The sequence below is a fragment of the Hypanus sabinus genome, chromosome 13 (genome assembly GCF_030144855.1).
Source record: "Hypanus sabinus isolate sHypSab1 chromosome 13, sHypSab1.hap1, whole genome shotgun sequence".
NCBI classification, from domain to species: Eukaryota; Metazoa; Chordata; class Chondrichthyes; order Myliobatiformes; family Dasyatidae; genus Hypanus; species Hypanus sabinus.
The window spans coordinates 76,298,910-76,318,047 of NC_082718.1; the positions used below are offsets into that span (position 1 = coordinate 76,298,910).

General features: G+C 39.4%; 1 non-coding gene across 1 annotated transcript; it reads left to right on the forward strand.

The window, feature by feature from the left end:
- Positions 1–14,252: 14,252 nt before the first annotated feature.
- On the forward strand, positions 14,253–14,359 carry LOC132404328 (U6 spliceosomal RNA). The gene has a single exon (XR_009515498.1). It is a non-coding gene; the product is annotated as a U6 spliceosomal RNA (small nuclear RNA).
- Positions 14,360–19,138: the final 4,779 nt, after the last annotated feature.

Genomic DNA, 19,138 nt, shown 5'->3' on the forward strand with positions numbered 1-19,138 from the left:
AGCTTATCTCCTTGCCTGCCCATTGTCTCCCTCTGATGCTCCTTCCTCTTCCCTTCCTTCTGTCTTCTCCTATCAGATTCCCCTTTCTCCTGCCCTGTGCCACTTCCACCAATCAAATTCCCAGCTCTTTACTTCACTCCTCCCCTCCCTCCAACTTTCTAACTCTGACTCCTCATCTTTCTTTCTCCAGTCCTGCAGAAGGGTCTCAGCCCGAAACGTCGACTGTACTCGCTCCATAGATGCTGCCTGGCCTGCTGAGTTCCTCCAGCATTTTGTGTGTGTTACTTTGGTTTTAGTTTATACTCAATGTGAAATAATGTTGTTCTTTAAACACCACAAAAATACACAAAAATCTATTAGCTCAACTAATCGTCTGCGATATGTTGGTTTGTCACTGTGCACCAGTTAGTGAGCATATCTTTGTGGCAAGACTATAGTGCGAGCTCCTACCTGGCTCAGGAGTGCAAGGCTGACCTCCCTGCACCCTCATCCCCTCAGGTCCAGAGGTTGTCTGGACGGAGTGAAGTGCTTCAGAGGCCCCATCCCCAGGGTGGTGTTAGGAAAGTAGCTATTTCTGAGTCTGTAACTCCTTTGCATTAGATTTCTGATTTCTCCAGATTTTTATTTCCATTTAATTTAATGGAACCTTACCCGACTTTAACCGAAATCTTTTAACGGTGTAAGTAGAGGCGGTCTCAGTAAGCCTATCAAAGGCCTTTCCTCTGTTATCGGTGTCCCATTTCCCAATCATTGACTGATGGAAAGAGACAGGCTGTTAAATTGCTGTGCTTAGCATGTGGCAGAGTTGCTGTCAATCAAATGTTACTTTTCCTGGAGTGAAGAGGAGACTGACAATTGTGAAGATTCAGAAGGAATAAGCATGGAAATAGCCTCAGTTATTGCCCATGCGAAAGGTCTTCTGAATGCTGGGCATTTACCTTCATATTCGTGACATTTCTCTGTTCCTTTTGTTTCAGTTCTGTGCCTATTGTTCTTTGAAGTGATTACCCTGGACTTGCTTCCACTGCAGTTGTGGGTACTGAGGTGAGTGAGATGTGTCACAGCTGGGGTAGGATGCTGTTGGCCGGGCAGGTAGATTGATCTTTGTGGAAGTAGTGCATTCTTTTCGCTAGGCTTCTGCATTCTCCCAACAAATGGGCATGGGTTTCTCAATGTCCTCCTGAAGGTTTGCCCTTCATTTTGAATAACTGCAGGTCAGGAGGGTTGTTGCACATTTTCCAAGGAGACTTTGAAGGTATCCTTGAACTTTCTCCTCTGTCCACACAATGATTTCTTCCTGTGACAGAGTGTGCAATGAGGTATCCACTTTAGAAAGTAGCATCCCACCCTCCTTACCAGGACAGCAGCTGGCACAACAGAGCCTATTGAGAATATCTAGTAATAGTGTTTTGGGTTTGTGTTCCTTCTAGGATGTCCCGGCCAGCAACCACTCTCTGTATAAAAAACTTACTCTGAAGATCCTCTTTAAGTCTGCTTCTGCTTATCTTAAAACTATACTGTTTTCATTTTGATACCCATACCGTAAGAAAAAGATTTTGACTGTTTCCTTAATCTATGCCTCTCTAATGTTAAAGTCAAAGTCAAGTTTATCATCATATGCACAAGTATACAGTATGCATGACCGGTGGAATAAAAAACTTACTATGATCAGCATCACGGGCACAGCATCAACATTCACAAAATAAACAGAAATTAACCGTAATTTTTACAAGGAAGAATATAATCAGAACAAAACAAAACAAAAAGCACTTTAATGAAAAGTATTGCTGAATTGTAGTGATAAGGGTTTTGGCTGCTGGTTTAAGAACCAAATGGTTGAAGGGAAGTAGCTGTTCTTGAACCTGTTAGTAAGGGACTTCAGCCCTATGTCCTGCCCAAAGGTAGTGGGGAGAGGATGGAACGGCCTGGATAGTGGGGATTTTTGATGACGGAGTTGACATAGGAGGTCAGGTTACCCCTCAACCTCAATTCCAGTGAAATCAAGTCCAGCCTATCCATTTCTCCTCATAACTACAGTCCTACAATCCAGGTAAGAATTAACTCTGCACTCTTTCTAGTCTAATCATGTCCTTTTGTTGTGTGTGCACAATATTGCAAGTGTGGCCTCGCCAGAATTCATAAAGTTGCATCATAATGGCCAGCTCTTTATTCTGTGCTCCAACCTATTTCAGCATGCCACATGTCAAAGTATACATTGCTCATTATGTGGTGCAGAGCATAACCGTTGTCTCAAGTCAGGAGTTCTTGCAGGAGGGTACAAGAGCTTGTTCAAGCTGATTAAAATATTATAACCAATAATTGAGCAATGGAGATCAGAATTTGAAGATTAATGTTTACAGAAGAAGGATAGAACAGAAATGTGGAGATATTTGCAAAGGGTGAAAAGGATTTTGAAACAAGAACAGGAATTGCTGTAAAAACCTCAGCACGTCAGGCAACATCTAATGGAAGGAGTAACAGTCATTGATTTTTGTCTGTGATCCTTTATCAGACATGGAAAAGAAAGAAACACAAGTAGGCTTTCAGTCAGATCTGACAGACTGGGTAGGACATGGATAGGCTGGGCTTGTTTTCCCTGGAATTATGGAGGTTGAGGAGTGACCTGATAGAGGTCCATAATAAAGCCATCCAGGTCATGCCATCTTCTCACAACTGCCATTGAGCAGGAGATACAGAAGCCTGAAGTTCCATACCACCACATTTTAGGAAGGAAGGTGGAAGGCATGTCTGTAATAGGATAAATCAAAATGGATTAATAAGGATAGTTATCATCATATTAAGTTACTGGGTCAGTACAATGCATTGTTAATGGTCAGGTGGATGGACATGAGGCTTCTGCCAGTCAGGGTCGACTATGGATGTTGCATCCTAGCCGTCTAGGTATGCAAGCCTGGCCAGTACAATATGAAGAGCAAGCACCACCTCTCCATGCATCTGATGAACCCAAAGAAAGGCTGATACAGTTTGGTGCCAGAAACAGCGCAGGAGTTGCCAGTCAGCATTGAACTCGATGTAGGACTGCCTTGGGAACTCTAGATCCAGACCTGGGGCTTACTTCTGAAGCCTTCCCCAGGAGTGGATATAGCTGCAAGGAGGCGGAGGTTTGAGATCAAAGTTTTCTTTCTCCTATTTGAGCCGTCAACAATGGCTGACAAGCCCTATTGGCCCAAAGTAACTCATTTTAAGGCACCAGTAAACTACCTTTTCCCCTTCTCTCATCAGTAAAAATGATTCTGTCAGGTTTAGTAGCTAAGCTACATGTGAAGGCTAGGAGCTGGACTTGGTTGTCACAGGCTATTTGGGAGTTTGTCACTATTACCACACCCGGTTATAACAACCTTAAGGACTGATATCTGTGGGATATCGGATAAATACAGAAAAAAGACATACAGGAAAATTTAAGTAGGTCTTGGTAGCATCTGTGGAAAGAAAAGTAATTAATGTTTCAGATGAATCAAGAAATAGAGCTTAGATCATCTAGCTAAGAGCAACCTAAGTATGAATGTGGAGAAAACAATGGAAATCATTGTGGACTTCAGGAAATTACAAAGAAATCATCCCCCTCTGCAAATGCATGGCTCGTCCATAGAGAGAGTTCAGTGCTTCAAGTTCCTGTGGGTTCACATCATGGATGACCTCACCTTGTCCCTTAATATCACCTCCCTGAACAAGAACACACAACAGTGCCTCCGCTTCCTGAGAAGATTGAGGCAAGCAAGGCTCTCTCACCCCCTACCCCCATCTTAACTGTGTTTTACAGGAACGTCATTGAGAACGTCCTGACAAGTTGCATCTTCATCTGGTACAGGTGCTGTCAAGTATCGGACCAGAAGTCTCTACAAAGGACAGTGAGAACAGCTGAGGGGATCATAGGGGTCCCCCTACCAACTATCGAGGAGATTTATCAGGAGCACTGTGTTTGCAAAGACCTTAGTAGTATTATTAAGGATCCCACCCATCCATCCAGCATCCTCAGTGACTTCCTACCATCAGGTAGGAGACTCTGATGCATAAAAACAAAAATGGTCAGGATGAGAAAAAGTTTCTTCCCCCAGGCCATTAGGCTTCTGAACACCCAGCCACATCGTATTTGAAGTGTCACCAGTTAATCTGTTCCATACTGTACAATATTTAATATTAATGCACTTTAGTTTGTTATTTATCATGATTCATCTGTAGATTTTATCCTTACCTTCATAAGTTATTGTGTGTTATGTGTACTACTGTGCTTCACACCCTGTTTTGAAGAAACATTGTTTCATTTCTATATACGTTATATGGTTTTATACATTATATACATGTATATAGTTAAATGACAATAAACTTGACTTGACTTGATAAAGGAGTAGTGAAAGGTAGGTGAAGCGAAGAGTTTTTTTCCACTAGGGCGATTGGATGTGACTGATAGAGAAACCAGTGTGGTCACACAACCACATCAAGACTGATGTTGTTCTGCCATAGTGGACAAGAGCAGACCATACACACAAAGGAAAAGAAGAAAGAACAGCAGGTGGAAATGATTCTGATATAGGTACAGTAGGAAGGAAGAAAGTCTTATCTAAAGTTAGAGAATTCATTGTTCAACCTGGAAATGATGCAACACGTCCGGCTGGAATTGAGCTATTTTGCAGTGAGTTTCCATTAAGTTCTGTTAAATAGAACAAGAAGCCACAGACAGAGAGATTAGAGGGGTGACTTGTTTTTCTTTTGTTTTGATTTGCATTTACCGAAACCTTTGAAGTCTTTGTCTTGAGGAGGTCTTTTTTGCAGATAGTTTTTTGTCAGAGGATTGTATATTTTCTGATACCTGAGGTCAGCTATATAGATCACTTTGACCCCCTATGGATACTGTCCAGGGTTTGGCAAAGAGGACCTCCTTCGACATCTCCATAACCTTTTGGGTTGAGATGGATGCACTAATGAAGGTTCTTTACTCGAATATGCTGAAAGGCCAAAGGGTGTTCACCTGCCTCACTGAATGAGTTACTGAGACATCACAATGGTTTATTTGTGACAGCAAAGCCAACTCATGAAAGCTAAATTTCTCTTCCTTTCAGAAGGTGGGTACAGCTCCCTGTTCTTGGAGCTGGCTATCTCCTACTTACCATGCCTTAAGTCTGTATAGTACCATCAGAGTTATCAATTGCCACAAAACAATTAATGCTCAAGGGCCGTGCCAAAGAAGCTCTTCCTAGACGGTATCTCACAGGCATCCTGATAATTCCAACCACTGTGTTCATAGATTCTGCAGTGTCCTGCTATAAAACAATGAACTCCTGCAACAAAACTCTGCATTTCTCCATCAGAAAATACCAAAGTCAAATTTGATGAAAATGACCAGGAGATCCAGGAGTTAATGCAAGCTGTTCCTGGACTGCAAACTCAGTGACTCTCAGGGAAAGAAACAGCTGCGATCTACAGCTTCAATACCCACGGGCTCACCCAACCTAGTGCCAAGAACAGAGGTGAACTTATCAAGAGAGGCATTCAGTGCCTGTGGAAGAAATACTTCAAGGAACTCAACCGTGGCTCTGTTCTTGACATGAGTGTCCTTGATGCTACCACAAATAAAAACAGTATTACTGAAAATCTGAAATAAATACAGAAGATGCTGGAAACTCTTAACAAGAGAGGTGCCATCAGTGGAAAGAGGAACAGCTAGTGTTTTATGTTTGAGACCCTTCATCAGAACTGGGAATGAGTGAAGATCACAGCTTGCCCTTGAAATCCATTTGCAATCATTGCATTTGACAAGGGTTTCCACAATATCTGTGTTCTCTGTTATGTGTAGTTACTAGCTGAGCTTAAGTTAGAATGTTCTTCCCACCATCGCTTTTATCTACAGTACATGAGGCTCTGCCTCAAGAAGACAACATTGATCATCAAAGATTCCCACCATCCTGGCCATGCCATCTTCTCACAGCTGCCCATCATGCAGGTGATACAGAAGCCTGAAGTCCCACACCACCGGGTTCATCTACTTCACTTAAACATTAGATTCTCAAATCAACCTGCACAACTCTAATCACTTCTTCAGCATACCAACACCGTGATCACTTTGACCACTTTGCACTTCAATGAACTTATATTTTGTGTTCTTTCTCATTAAAAATATGTATAATTTATGTTTTTATTGTGATTGCTACTCACCTCATGCTATATGCCTGTGATGCTGCTGTAAGTCATTTTTTTCATTGCACCTGTGCTTGCACATATGACAATAGATTTGACTCTGACTTTGGTTTATTTTGCCAATCACCTTCATTCCATGTCCTCTATCTCTTCACCTCATCACTCATGGACAAAAATTTCTCTCCATCAACCTATCTACTGAGTTCATGATCTGAAATAGTTACATCATATCTCCTGCCATGACCTCCTCTTTACAACAGTTTCTATGGACGTGGGAAATAGCTGAAAAAAAGAACCATTCCAAGGGGAAAGAGAGAAGTTCCAGCTGTCTCACAGAGATAGATCTTTACTTATAGAGATGAAGATCCAGGAGAAATTAGGCACAGGAGGCAATCCTACAAGTGGAAAAGAGGGCATTTTTAAAACATTATTACATTTATTATTGTAAAAACAATTTGTAATGTTGCTGAATTCCTCACCATGAAGAAATGGAGCAATTTCTACTGCTGGGAAGTAGACTGGTGCCATCTATTGAGCCTGCTGCTTCCCTGCAGCTTACTCTGTGTTGATTGAGAGTGGTCTGTTAACTTGCCATCTGCTTTTGGTAACATCACGTATATCAGCATCAATCCCTCCACCTAATGTTCTATTGCCATCACATTAATCAGTAGCAGGTGCATGAAAATATTTCATGGGCAACACTCTTGAATTAAAAGGGCTACTGGAATGGAGAGATCTGGGGTGAGAATGTATATAGCCTTTTAAAAGTGGAAGATAAATTTCACGTCACATGCCGGTGATAATAAACCTGATTCTGATTCTGAGAAGAACCTGGGAAATTAGTTCCAGAATTAGAATCAGCATTTTTATCACTGCCATATATCATGAAATTTGTTGTTTCCTAACAACAATACTGTGTAATATATAAATACACTATAAATTACAAAAAGGAATATATATTAAAAATAAAAAGAACTACTTTTTTCATAAGTAATGCAAAAAGAGAGCAAAAACAGCAAGCTAGTGGTCATGGTTTCATTGTCCATTCAGAAATTTAAAATTAGAAATGCAGATTACAAGAGCAATAAAATTTAAAAGTGAAACCTTAAGAAAACATCTGTTCAACCACAACTGGGGTATTGTGTTCAGTTCTGTGGGTTGATATATTTTGGAAAGACATTTGGGCTTTCAAGAGGGTGAAGAAGAGACTTCCTGAAATAATTCTATATTAAAACAGTTTGCTTATAGGGATGGATTGAAAAAAATGAAATTATTCTTCTAGGAATGGAGAAAGTGGTGAGGGGAATTAATTTAAGATGATGAAAGGCATAGGTAACATGATTATAACATTTAGAAGGGAGCTGGATAGGTATCTGAAAGGAAAGAACTTGTTAAGCTAAGGGAAGAGGGTAGGGAAATGCAGCTGGTTAGAATAGACCATAGACCATAGAACACTACAGCACAGTACAGGCCCTTCAGCCTTACATGTTGTGCCAACCCATATAATCCTTAAAAAAAAGTACTAAACCCACACTACCCCATAACCTTCCATTTTTCTTTCATCCATGTGCCTGTCCAAGAGGCTCTTAAATGCCCCTAATGTTTTAGCCTCCACCACCATCCCTGGCAAGTCATTCCAGGCACTCACAACCTTCTGTGTAAAAACTTACCCCTGATGTCTCCCCTAAACTTCCCTCCCTTAATTTTGTACATATGCCCTCTGTTGTTTGCTATCGGTGCCCTGGGAAACAGGTACTGACTATCCACCCTATCTATGCCTCTCATAATCTTGTAGACCTTTATCAAATCCCCTCTCATTCTTCTACGCTCCAAAAAGAAAAGTCCCAGCTCTGCTAACCTTGCTTCATATGACTTGTTACCAGGCAACATCCTGGTAAATCTCCTCTGCACCCTCTCCATAGCCTCCACATTCTCCACATCACAATGAGATGACCAGAATTGAACACAATACTCTAAGTGCAGTCTCACCAGAGATTTGTAGAGTTGCAACATGACCTCTCTACTCTTGAACTCAATCCCCCTGTTAATGAAGCCTAGCATCCCAAAGGCCTTCTTAACTACCCTATCAACCTGTGCAGCGACCTTGAGGGATGTATGGATTTGAACCCTAAGGTCCCTTTGTTCATCCACACTCTTAAGTAACTGACCATTAATCCTGTACTCAGTCTTCTGGTTTGTCCTTCCAGAATGCATCACCTCACACTTGTCTGGATTGAACTCCATCTGCCATTTTTCTGCCCAACTCTGCAGCCTGTCTATATCCTCTTGTAACCTTCAACCACCTACAGCTCTATCCACAACTCCTCCAATCTTCATGTCATCCACAAACTTACTCATCCATCCTTTCGCCTCTACATCCAGGTCATTTATAAAAATTACAAATAGCAGGGGTCCCAGGACAGATCCCTATGGCACTCCACTAGACACCGACCTCCAGGCAGAATACTTTCCTTCCACAACTACCCTTTGCTTTCTTCCTTTAAGCCAATTTTTCATCCAAACAGCCAAGGTTCCATTTATTCCATGCCTCATGACTTTCTGGATGAGTCTTTCATGAGGGACCTTGTCAAATGCTTTGCTAAAGTCCATGTAGACCACATCCACTGCCCTACCCTCATTAATTTCTTTTGTTATCTCTTCAAAAAACTCAATCAGGCTCGTGAGGCATGATCTTCCCTTCACAGAGCCACTTTGACTATCTATGAGTAGACTGTACTTCTCCAAATGCTCATAGATCCTATCCTTAAGAATCCTTTCCAGTAGTTTGCATACCACTGACATAGGACTCACCTGTCTATAGTTCCCAGGTTTCTCCCTATTAACTTCTTTAAACAAGGGAACTACATTTGCCATTCTCCAGTCCTCCGGCATTTCCCCTGCAGCCAAAGAGGATTCAAAGATCATGGCTAATGCTCCTGCGATCTCTTCTCTCAATTCCCACAACAACCTGAGATGTATCATATCCAGCCCTGGGGATTTATCAATCTTAATGTTTTTAAGAAGATCCAGTACTTATTCTTCCTTAACCTCCACACTGTCCAGCACACAGGCCTGCTCTACTTTGACCCCATCCTGATCAAGATCCTTTTCAGTTGTGAATACTGAAGCAAAGTATTCATTTAGGACCTCCCCGACCTCCTCCGCCTCCAGGCACATGTTGCCCTCTTTATCCTTTAGTGGTCCCACCTTCATTCTCGTCATCCTCCTATTCTTCACATACACATAGAATGCCTTGGGGTTCTCCTTAATTCTACATGCCAAGGCCTTCTCATGCCCCCTTCAAGAATGGTTGTACACAGAACTGGACTATGATTCAGGCAAGTGTACCATACTCAAATAGCTATTGAGTTTAATTTCTGCATCAGTAAATTTCACTTACATCAGTAAATAAAACATAAAGATATGTTAAATTGAACATCCTATTGAAGCAATTGGACTTAAAAAAATAGAAATAGAGAAATGAGTTACATGTCCAGCAGTGCTATCTCTGAGTAATCACTTATCAGTTCCTAGTCATTACCCTTCTGTCAGAGGAGTCTGAAGCTGGAAATGATATTAGATTGTAGTCACAGAATTTTGTTTTGAAATGTCAGTGTGTCTGTGATGGTCCAGCATATGGTCTCCACAAGGATCTCAGCTAGTGAACTCTGCTTAAAAGATGATGAAGTGCCCATGCAACACTTAAAGCAGACTTTTCTGTAAATTCACTTTGTATAGAAAGATATATGACTAGGAGGTGATAGTATTCTCCCATCACTGGGCTTGTCCATTTTCTTTAAAAAAATCCTGTGACATAACTTCTCTAGTATTTGCTACCAATCTTGTTATTAAATTAAAAGAGACAAAAATGCACTGGCGGGATACCTAGGTGCAACTTAGAACCAAGAAATTCTTGCTGAAATCCATTCACATTTAAGACAAATGGATGAACAGCAGCTGCAAACAACTCAAAGGATGGTGAAATATTTACATTGTGCATGGAATTAGATAAAATAATTATTATGAAAAATACTATTTAACATTTGCTTGGCCATAATTCAGGCCTATTACTTCCTTGTTTTCTGTCTATTCACAAAATATCCCTCAGTTTCCACATTATCAACATCAGAAGTTTGATTATATTTACAATCAAAATCAATATATTTAGGCTCTGGTGTAAGACCTGTAATATTTGATAGTTCCATACTCAACCAGAATTTCTCCATTACATCTACTGTATATTCACCTGAGATCACAATTACATGTTCTCATTAGTATCTTATGAATATTGTTTCCTTTATAGATCTAATATTTTTCGTTTTTTGTCTTTTTGCAATTTCTTTACCTATATAATTCTGTATTGACTGAATTTCCACAATTCTTTCTCTACAGATGGCACAAGCTCATGCAGCAATTTATTCCATTGCTGCTGGATCATTGCTTTATCCAAGAGGTCATTCTTCAAAAGTAAGCCAAAACAGTGAGCTCTATTAAGCTACTCCGCTAATCATAGCTCAGCACTGCCCTGACATCCACTTGCACACACCGTTATCCCAGAACAGCTGAAATACTCTAGCTTCCCCCTCTTAATCCAGTGGCATTGAGGCCCACAGTGCCAGGTCAGATCAATCCACCCAGGTAGATCCTGCTCCAGCACTCCTATTCCATATAATTCATGATGCAAAGTCAAAATACCACTGAACTTTTGTTAAGCCTAGAAAATTTGTGGATTTGCAATTAACTAGAATTCATGCTTTTACTTGATTGCTGACTATTTTTCATAAGTGTGTTAAATCTTGCAGCTTCTTTCCAGTGGAACAGTAGGGCCATGCAGTGACTTATGACAGGAAAGAAAAGTCACTGTTGAATAGCGATGGGATTTTGTGAAATAAGAAATGATAATCCACCAAGTAAACAAAACCTTTTTTTTGCTCACTTTCAAATGCCTGCTAACCTGAAAATCAAAGGATAAATATAATAAATCCCAAAATAAATCTCAATTTGGCCCTTGTTTGTCATTTTGCACATTGCTGTCTGCATGTCTAATGCCATAACTAATCTGAATTTGAGAAGGCTATTAAATTTGGTTGTGTATGTTTTCATCATGTATGTACACAGTGTATGCAGGGCATAAATCACAGAATTTTGAAGCTTGTTGTTGATATGGTGTGATTGGATTCCATTCTATTTGTTAGCATGAAAATAGAAATGATTTGCAAAATACTAGTAATTAATTATTTCTTAGTAATTTATCTCTGTTCATATTTTCGTTCTTAAGCCTAAGTTGCTGCAGCTTCTGTCACCTTGGCGCGGAGTTTAATTGTACACTCAAGGAGGAACTCCGGCGCTGTCCAGCGCTGCGGTGCTGAACCCGCTGCATCACTGTGTCGCTTCCCGGTGTCGCTTCCCGGTGTCGCTGTCCAGTGCTGCGGTGCTGACTTCCCTTTCTCATTCTTGGTGCTGTGATGCTGAATAACTCCGCTATCCGGCGCTGTGGAGTCTGTGTATGAACTGGAGCTGCTCCAGATTCTCTGCGCTTTCTTCACCGTCAATCTGCCGACTAGTGAGAATGTAAACGGCGATCGCTCTCGCTGCCACTCGCTGAGCGATGAGACCGGGGAATACGCTATCTGCACCTCATCATCATGGACGAAGACCTCTTTCAGCTTCGGCATTTACCGTGAGTAGACACAAACCTCTTATTCACCCACACGAACAAGTCTGTGCGATTCAGACATGGACACTGGGCCTGTGAAACACCCACCTAGCCTGAAACATCAAGCTCCCATTCAGGCTATGTTCACCGGCCACGATGATATAAATAGGGGTCACAGGTACCTTAACATCGATCGAAATTCAATTAATCATTCGGGATTACTTTTTGTTTACAAAATTCTTTAATCATGTTTAAAAATCTGCAATGGTGATAATGAGTGACAGCTGTCAGTGAATTTTCGAAAAATGTTAATCAGCTTTCCATTTAAAAATTAAAGACATTTATGTGCCTGCTGTACGGCTTGTTACTTGCTAGTTTACTTAGTTGTCTTATATCCTTCTGGAAATGGGACAATCTACTTCCTCCATTCAAAAATATACCATTTAATAATTACTTTAATTTGTATTATTGGGTATTTAGTCTTTCTTCTATTTTTACATACAATTTTTTTTTCTGAAGATACTTGGTAAATTAATAGCACAATTTTTAATAATTTCTCTGGGACACGGTTATTGCAGCTCACTAATGGAATTAATTCTGTTATTTATATTGTGAGCAGGGACAACACAAACCATGTGGTAACTTCTTGAATTAATAATAGTTGCTGTGGTTTAACTTGCAGGTACAGACACAGACAACTCAAACAGTCCCTGTCTTATTGATTTGCAGAGTTAATTATCTAAATATTGATACAAGCCATGTACTTTGTTAATGAAAACTAACAAATAGAGATCCTTCATTAGCTTTAAACAGAAATATTTTATTAGTTTAAAATAAATATGAAATTAGTTACATCTCTTTTAAAACAAGGGCTAGTTTAGCTTCTGTGTTGGTCTTCAAGCATAAGCAGACCTGATGAGCTATCAGGGCAGACTTGACGACTAAGTGGCCTTCTCTTGCTTCTATTTCTTTGTGTTGTGACTGTGTGCATGGCAGTCAGGCTTGTAAGCATTATGTTTAATACACGATGAAAAATACCTATATCTTGTTTTGTTGAAAATATATTTCACATTCTTTTGATTTGAAAATCAAATATTAAAAATCTTAGCTGCTGGGTGACAGACAAAGATTAAGCAAGAGTAATATTCACATTGTTAAATATACAGTGCTTGATTTGGAAATAAGACCAAGTATTTTTAAAAAGAGTATAATACAGTTTAGCAAAGCACCAAATCTCGGGTAGTTAACTGATAATGTTCTTTGAAATAAAAATGGCAATCACTAATCCAGATTTATAGAACTGCATAACCATAACCTAACATTTTTAGACATTCTTCTGTTTTTGGGAACATAGAATCCAATCCAATTAATTTTTCAGATCTTGATACATTGACAGTATATGTGATCAACACATTTCTGAAATGACATTAAGCATTCATTTTGTTCATGTTAGATTTGTTCAGTGATTTCTGTTTGAGTGATGCTGCATCACCTATTATCTACATGTTAGTGCATCCAGGATAAGGCAGAGTCAATATGTATTTGCCCTTGATTATATCTCTGGTAGAGCTTGCCATTGCCTCCAGAGAGATAGCATTCAGCTTTGGAAGCGTTTGGCAAAATAAATCAGATTATTCCCTCTCCTAACTCCTATGCCCCATTATGACTAAGGAGGAAGAAATCAGACATAACTTACCCTTCTGTTTCTTAGACTAATTACCTATTATTTTAATTTTAATTATTTGATTTGAAGATTAGGTAATTACAACACAAAAGAGGACTGCATAAAATGAAGCTCCAATCAATTATTTTTATTTTCAGGACTCTTTGTAGGCCCAAGACAATTTAAACTTTTTCATTTTAAAAATTATTCATCCAAATCCTCTGTCATGCCTTTGTCTTAATTTATTTTCATCTCTGATTTATTCCACAATGTGTTAACTTGTACCTTGATTAATTGTTGCCTCCAGGAAGTATCAGATAATGCTTTGCAATTGTTATAAAAACAGAAAATACTGTAAATACTCAGCAAGTCTGGTTATATCCATGGGACAAGAAACGCAATCAATATTTTAAGCCAAAGACCCTTAGCCAGAACTGGGAAGGATAGAATAGAAGCTCATGAACTGCAGAGAAGGTGGGGAACAGGGTGTCTTTAAAGGGTAAAACCAGGTTGACCACGGGGATAAGTTGAAACCAGGGTATCTGGTCAATGAGTTAGGCAGTGACTAAAGGCATAGACTAAAGAACATGGAGAAAAGAATGTAAGAGTTGTGAAATGCAGAGCCAGAAAACATGCCTGGAAGATCAGGCTGGGCATGTGCTCCATTCTCAGAGAGAAGAAAAAAATGTAATTATTCTGGATGTTCTGTTCAGAATTTCAAATATTTTAATTATAACTGCTTCATCTTCCCTTTCCGCCCTGCCATAAGAAATTCAAACTGTGCTCACTTCGGCAGCACATATACTAAAATTGGAACGATACAGAGAAGATTAGCATGGCCCCTGCGCAAGGATGACACGCAAATTCGTGAAGCGTTCCATAATTAAAAAAAGGAAAAAAAAAGAAGAAATTCTGAAAAACATCTTAATTATTTCCATTTGTCAATCTAAGTCTTCCTTTAATCATTGTGGCTTTCTGACTTTGTACATTAGTTCCCTTTTCACAGGATTTATAAGACTTCTCTCCTTGCAATGAAAATAAAAACAGAGGATTTCTTCTTTGCTGTTGCCATCTGTTCACAAATGGTCCTCTAAAAGAGCACAGCCGTGCACTTCTCATTTTTGTGAATTCAGTACTTTTAAACATGCACAGTCATAAGTTTATTATTTGCACAGTCCAGATGTTAAAACCTATAATGTATCCTGTTGGTAAGATGGCCCACCACCTTATCATTTCTGCTGATATTGATAATAGCATCCTGTTTCCCTCAGCTTGCTCCATTTGAGCACAGACTTCCATTTAGTGAGAAAAGCACTGATTTGGAGGTGGCCTGAAGCAAGGTGTTCTGTTGCCAAAACACATGAAGTTTTAGCAAGTAGCTTCACAATGTGTAAACCATGCAGAACAAATTCCAAACTGAAATTTTCAACCCATTTCAGAATCAGAATCAGGTTTATTATCACTGGCATGTGATGTGAAATTTATTAACTTAGCACCAACAGTTCAATGCAATACATAATCTAGCAGAGAAAAATAATAAATAAAATGAAACATAATAATAATAAATAAACAAGTAAATCAATTACGTATGTTGAATAGATTTTTTTAAATTTGCAAAAACAGAAATACTGTATATTAAAAAAGTGAGGTAGTGTCCAAAGCTTCAATGTCCATTTAGCAATTGGATGGCAGAGGAGAAGAAGCTGTTCCTGAATCGCTGAGTGTGTGCCTTCAGGCTTCTGTATCTCCTACCTGATGGTAACAGTGAGAAAAGGGCAAGCCCCAGGTGCTGGAGATCCTTAATAATGGATGCTGCTCCTTGAAGATATCCTGGTACTTTGTAGGCCAGTGCCCAAGATGGAGCTGACTAGATTTACAACCTACTACAGCTTCTTTCGGTCTTGTGCAGTAGCCCCTACATACCAGACAGAGATGCAGCCTGTCAGAATGCTCTCCACAGTACGACTATAAAAGTTATTGAGTGTATTCGTTGACATGCCAAATCTCTTCAAACTTCTAATAAATTATAGCCGCTGACATTCTTTATGACTACATCGATATGTTGGGACCAGGTTAGATCCTCAGAGATCTTGACACCCAGGAACTTGAAGCTGCTCACTCTCTCTATTTCTGATCCCTCTATGAGGATTGGTATGTTTTCCTTTGTCTTAGCCTTCCTGAAGTCCACAATCAGTTCTTTTGTCTTACTGACATTGAGTGCCAGGTTGTTGCTGCATTCCACTAGTTGGCATATCTCACAGTGTGAGGAAAGTTAGAACTGAAGAAGTTACCTAGTCAGTTGTGACGCTTGTCAAGCAGAAGAACTGCATTCTAAAGCATGATAAGCTTGAGGTTAAACAGTATATGAAGTTGCATATTGAGAGCAAAAGATTGACCTCGTTCCAATTCCAAAGCTTTGTACTGTATTTACAGCCAAAGAAAATGTTACTGGGCTTGACTACAAAGTGAGAAAATTAAGGTATAAAGACATGTAAATGATATCAACACTCCATTTTTCATTTGAAGATTGTATGACCTGAGAAAGTCTAGATAATGCCCTCAGTACTCTGCACAGAGAACCTTGTGTAGTTTTTGGGCAATAGTGGGATTTAATCGGTACTGAGTGTGCAAATATAATTCATTCCCTTTCATTATTATATAGTTAAGGTTGAGGTTGATAGCTGGGTACTTGATTAATAAGGACATGAAAGGTTATGGGGAGAAGGAGAATAGGGTTGAGAGGGGAAATATATTGACCATGATCAAATAGCAGAACAGACTCCATGAATTGCAAGGCCTAACTCAGCTCCTATGCCATGTCTGTCTTAGTACATTATATTGTATATTATTTTAGATATATTTTTGCATTTTAAAATATATTGATCATTTAATAACTCATCACTACAGTAAAATACAGCAGTGCAAACTGATTTCAACTTAATTATTTTATAAATAGAATGAGCATGTTTCTTAGTCAAAGATCCAATTTGGCTGTTTAATAGAACAGATGAATGTGTTTCAGCTGATGATGTCATGTTATAAAATATCTTCAATTATAAGGTGACCATTGTTGACCCATAACGTTATGCCTCATGATTCAGCCTCATTCTAATGGAGATGCAGTATTTTTCTGTTCAAGTTGCCTCCGCTGTTAGTGTTCTCTTTCTTGGGTCAGAGATTTGTGGATCTGAACTACATTCCAGAGTTTAATTCAGTATGGAAGGGGAGAAAGTGGCTTTCAAGGGCAAAATTCTTGAAGATGCATGTGCAAGTAAACAAGACCATAATGTAAAGAAGGGAAAGGCATTGGGCATCTTATAAGTCTAGGCATAGACCAAAGAAGGTATGATAAATTCAGTTATACATAGGCCACATAGAATTTCCTGTGCCCCAAATTAAAAGGGTTTGTAAGACCATAGTATATGTTCACCAAAGTGATGAGGTGAACTATGTTAATGCAATTCCTGGGACTATTCATGATAGAAAAGAGTAGGCTAGACATAATGATATGGCTCTGGGCCCGTACTTGCTAGAGTTTAGAAGAATGAGAGGGCATATCATTGAAACCTAGCAAATATTGGAAGGCCTAGATAAAGTGGATGTTTCCTATGGGGGGGGGGGGGTAGTCTAGGACCAGAGGAGATAGCCTCAGAATACAATTATGCCCCTTTGGAACAAAGATGAGGAAGAATTACTTTAGCTAGAGGGTGGTGAATCTTTGGAACTCATAACCAGAGATGGCTGTGAAGGCAATATCATTGAGTATATTTTGGAACGCTGGCCTTTATAAATCAAAGCATTGAGTACAGAAGTTGGGATGTAATGCTAAAGTTGTACAAGGCATTGGTAAGGCCAAATTTGGAATATTGTGTGCAGTTCTGGTCACCGAATTATAGGAAAGATATCAATAAATTAGAGAGAGTGCAGAGACGATTTACTAGGATGTTACCTGGGTTTCAGCAATTAAGTTACAGAGAAAGGTTGAACAAGTTAGGTCTCTATTCATTGGAGCGTAGAAGGTTGAGGGGGGATTTGATCGAGGTATTTAAAATTTTGAGAGGGATAGATAGAGTTGACGTGAACAGGCTGTTTCCATTGAGAGTAGGGGAGATTCAAACTAGAGGACATGATTTGAGAGTTAGGGGGCAGAAGTTTAAGGGAAACACGAGGGGGTATTTCTTTACTCAAAGAGTGATAGCTGTGTGGAATGAGCTTCCTGTAGAAGTAGTAGAGGCCAGTTCAGTTGTGTCATTTAAGGTAAAATTGGATAGGTATATGGACAGGAAAGGAGTGGAGGGTTATGGGCTGAGTGCGGGTAGGTGGGACTAGGTGAGATTAAGGGTTCGGCACGGACTAGGAGGGCCAAGATGGCCTGTTTCCGTGCTGTGATTGTTATATGGTTATATGGTTATATTTAAAGTCGTGGTTGATAGGTTCTTGATTAGTCAGGGCATCCAAGGTTAGAGGGAAAAGGTAGGAGAATGAGGTTCAGAGAGATAATAAATCAGCCATGATGGAATGGTGAAAAAGGCTTAATGGGCTGAATGGCCTGATTCTACTCCTATGTCTTCTGATCTTAAGGTCTTGTATGTGGATGGAATAAGTCCTAGCATAGAGTTTTGTCCATAACTGGAGCCACATCAGTTCCAATTGATCAATTTCTTACAATAATACGTGAATTTAATTTTGATGGAAAATTATAAATAACAATTAGGAAGTATGCAACAGTATATTCCAATAAAAATAAGCAAATATTTTTTAAAAATATAAACTAATTAATTATTTTCAGCAGGAAACTGCTGAACTCCATGATGCATGAGATAGGGTTTTTGTTTGTATTGCTGAGGTTTGGTGTCTACAGAACCATAGGATGGATTGGTGAGGTGACTCAATGCTCCTTGTGCCTAGAGATAGTCCACAAATCAGAGGCAGAGCATAAGGAATGGCTATCAGTTTAAATGCTGGGTGCTGCCGAATTGAGAAAAGTGAACACCTACACAATGCTCTGAGGGACCAAAAGCAAAGTTACAAGGAGTTATAAAACCGCTTTGGGAGGAGGGCAGCAAGAACCAGGGAAGAAAAATAATTTCTGTAACTTTCTGGGAGAGGAAAACAAATGAGATGCTTTCATTTTTTTATCAAAATGCAAAATATTAAAGCATTTAGGAATACGATATTTAATTGACTATGGAAAAAATTGCATCCAAGTTAGGAAAAAAAAGACAAAGGACGTATGGTAATGTAGGACACAGGACTGCATCTCAGTGATTCAGGAACAGCTTCTTTCCTTTTTGCCATCAGATTTCTGAATGGATATTAAACCCATGAAATCTACCTCACTACTTTATTTTCTCTCTTTTTCACTAATTATTTAATTTGACCTTTTTAATATATATACTTCAAATCAGTTTTTATTATTATGTATTGCAATGTTCTGCTGCTGCAAAACAAATATCACGACGTGTGCCAGTGATATGAAAGCTGATTCTGAAATAGGTCATGGTTGTTGCCTTGTCCTTCAGATAACGTACCGCGTTGTTGCCGACTGCAGTAATCACAAAATAACCACAAGTCCCTTGCCATTCATGAGCAATGAGGACAAAACTACTTTAATTCTGACAGCCAAGCATTCGGTGAAACAGATTCTGTTGGGATGAAACAAAAAG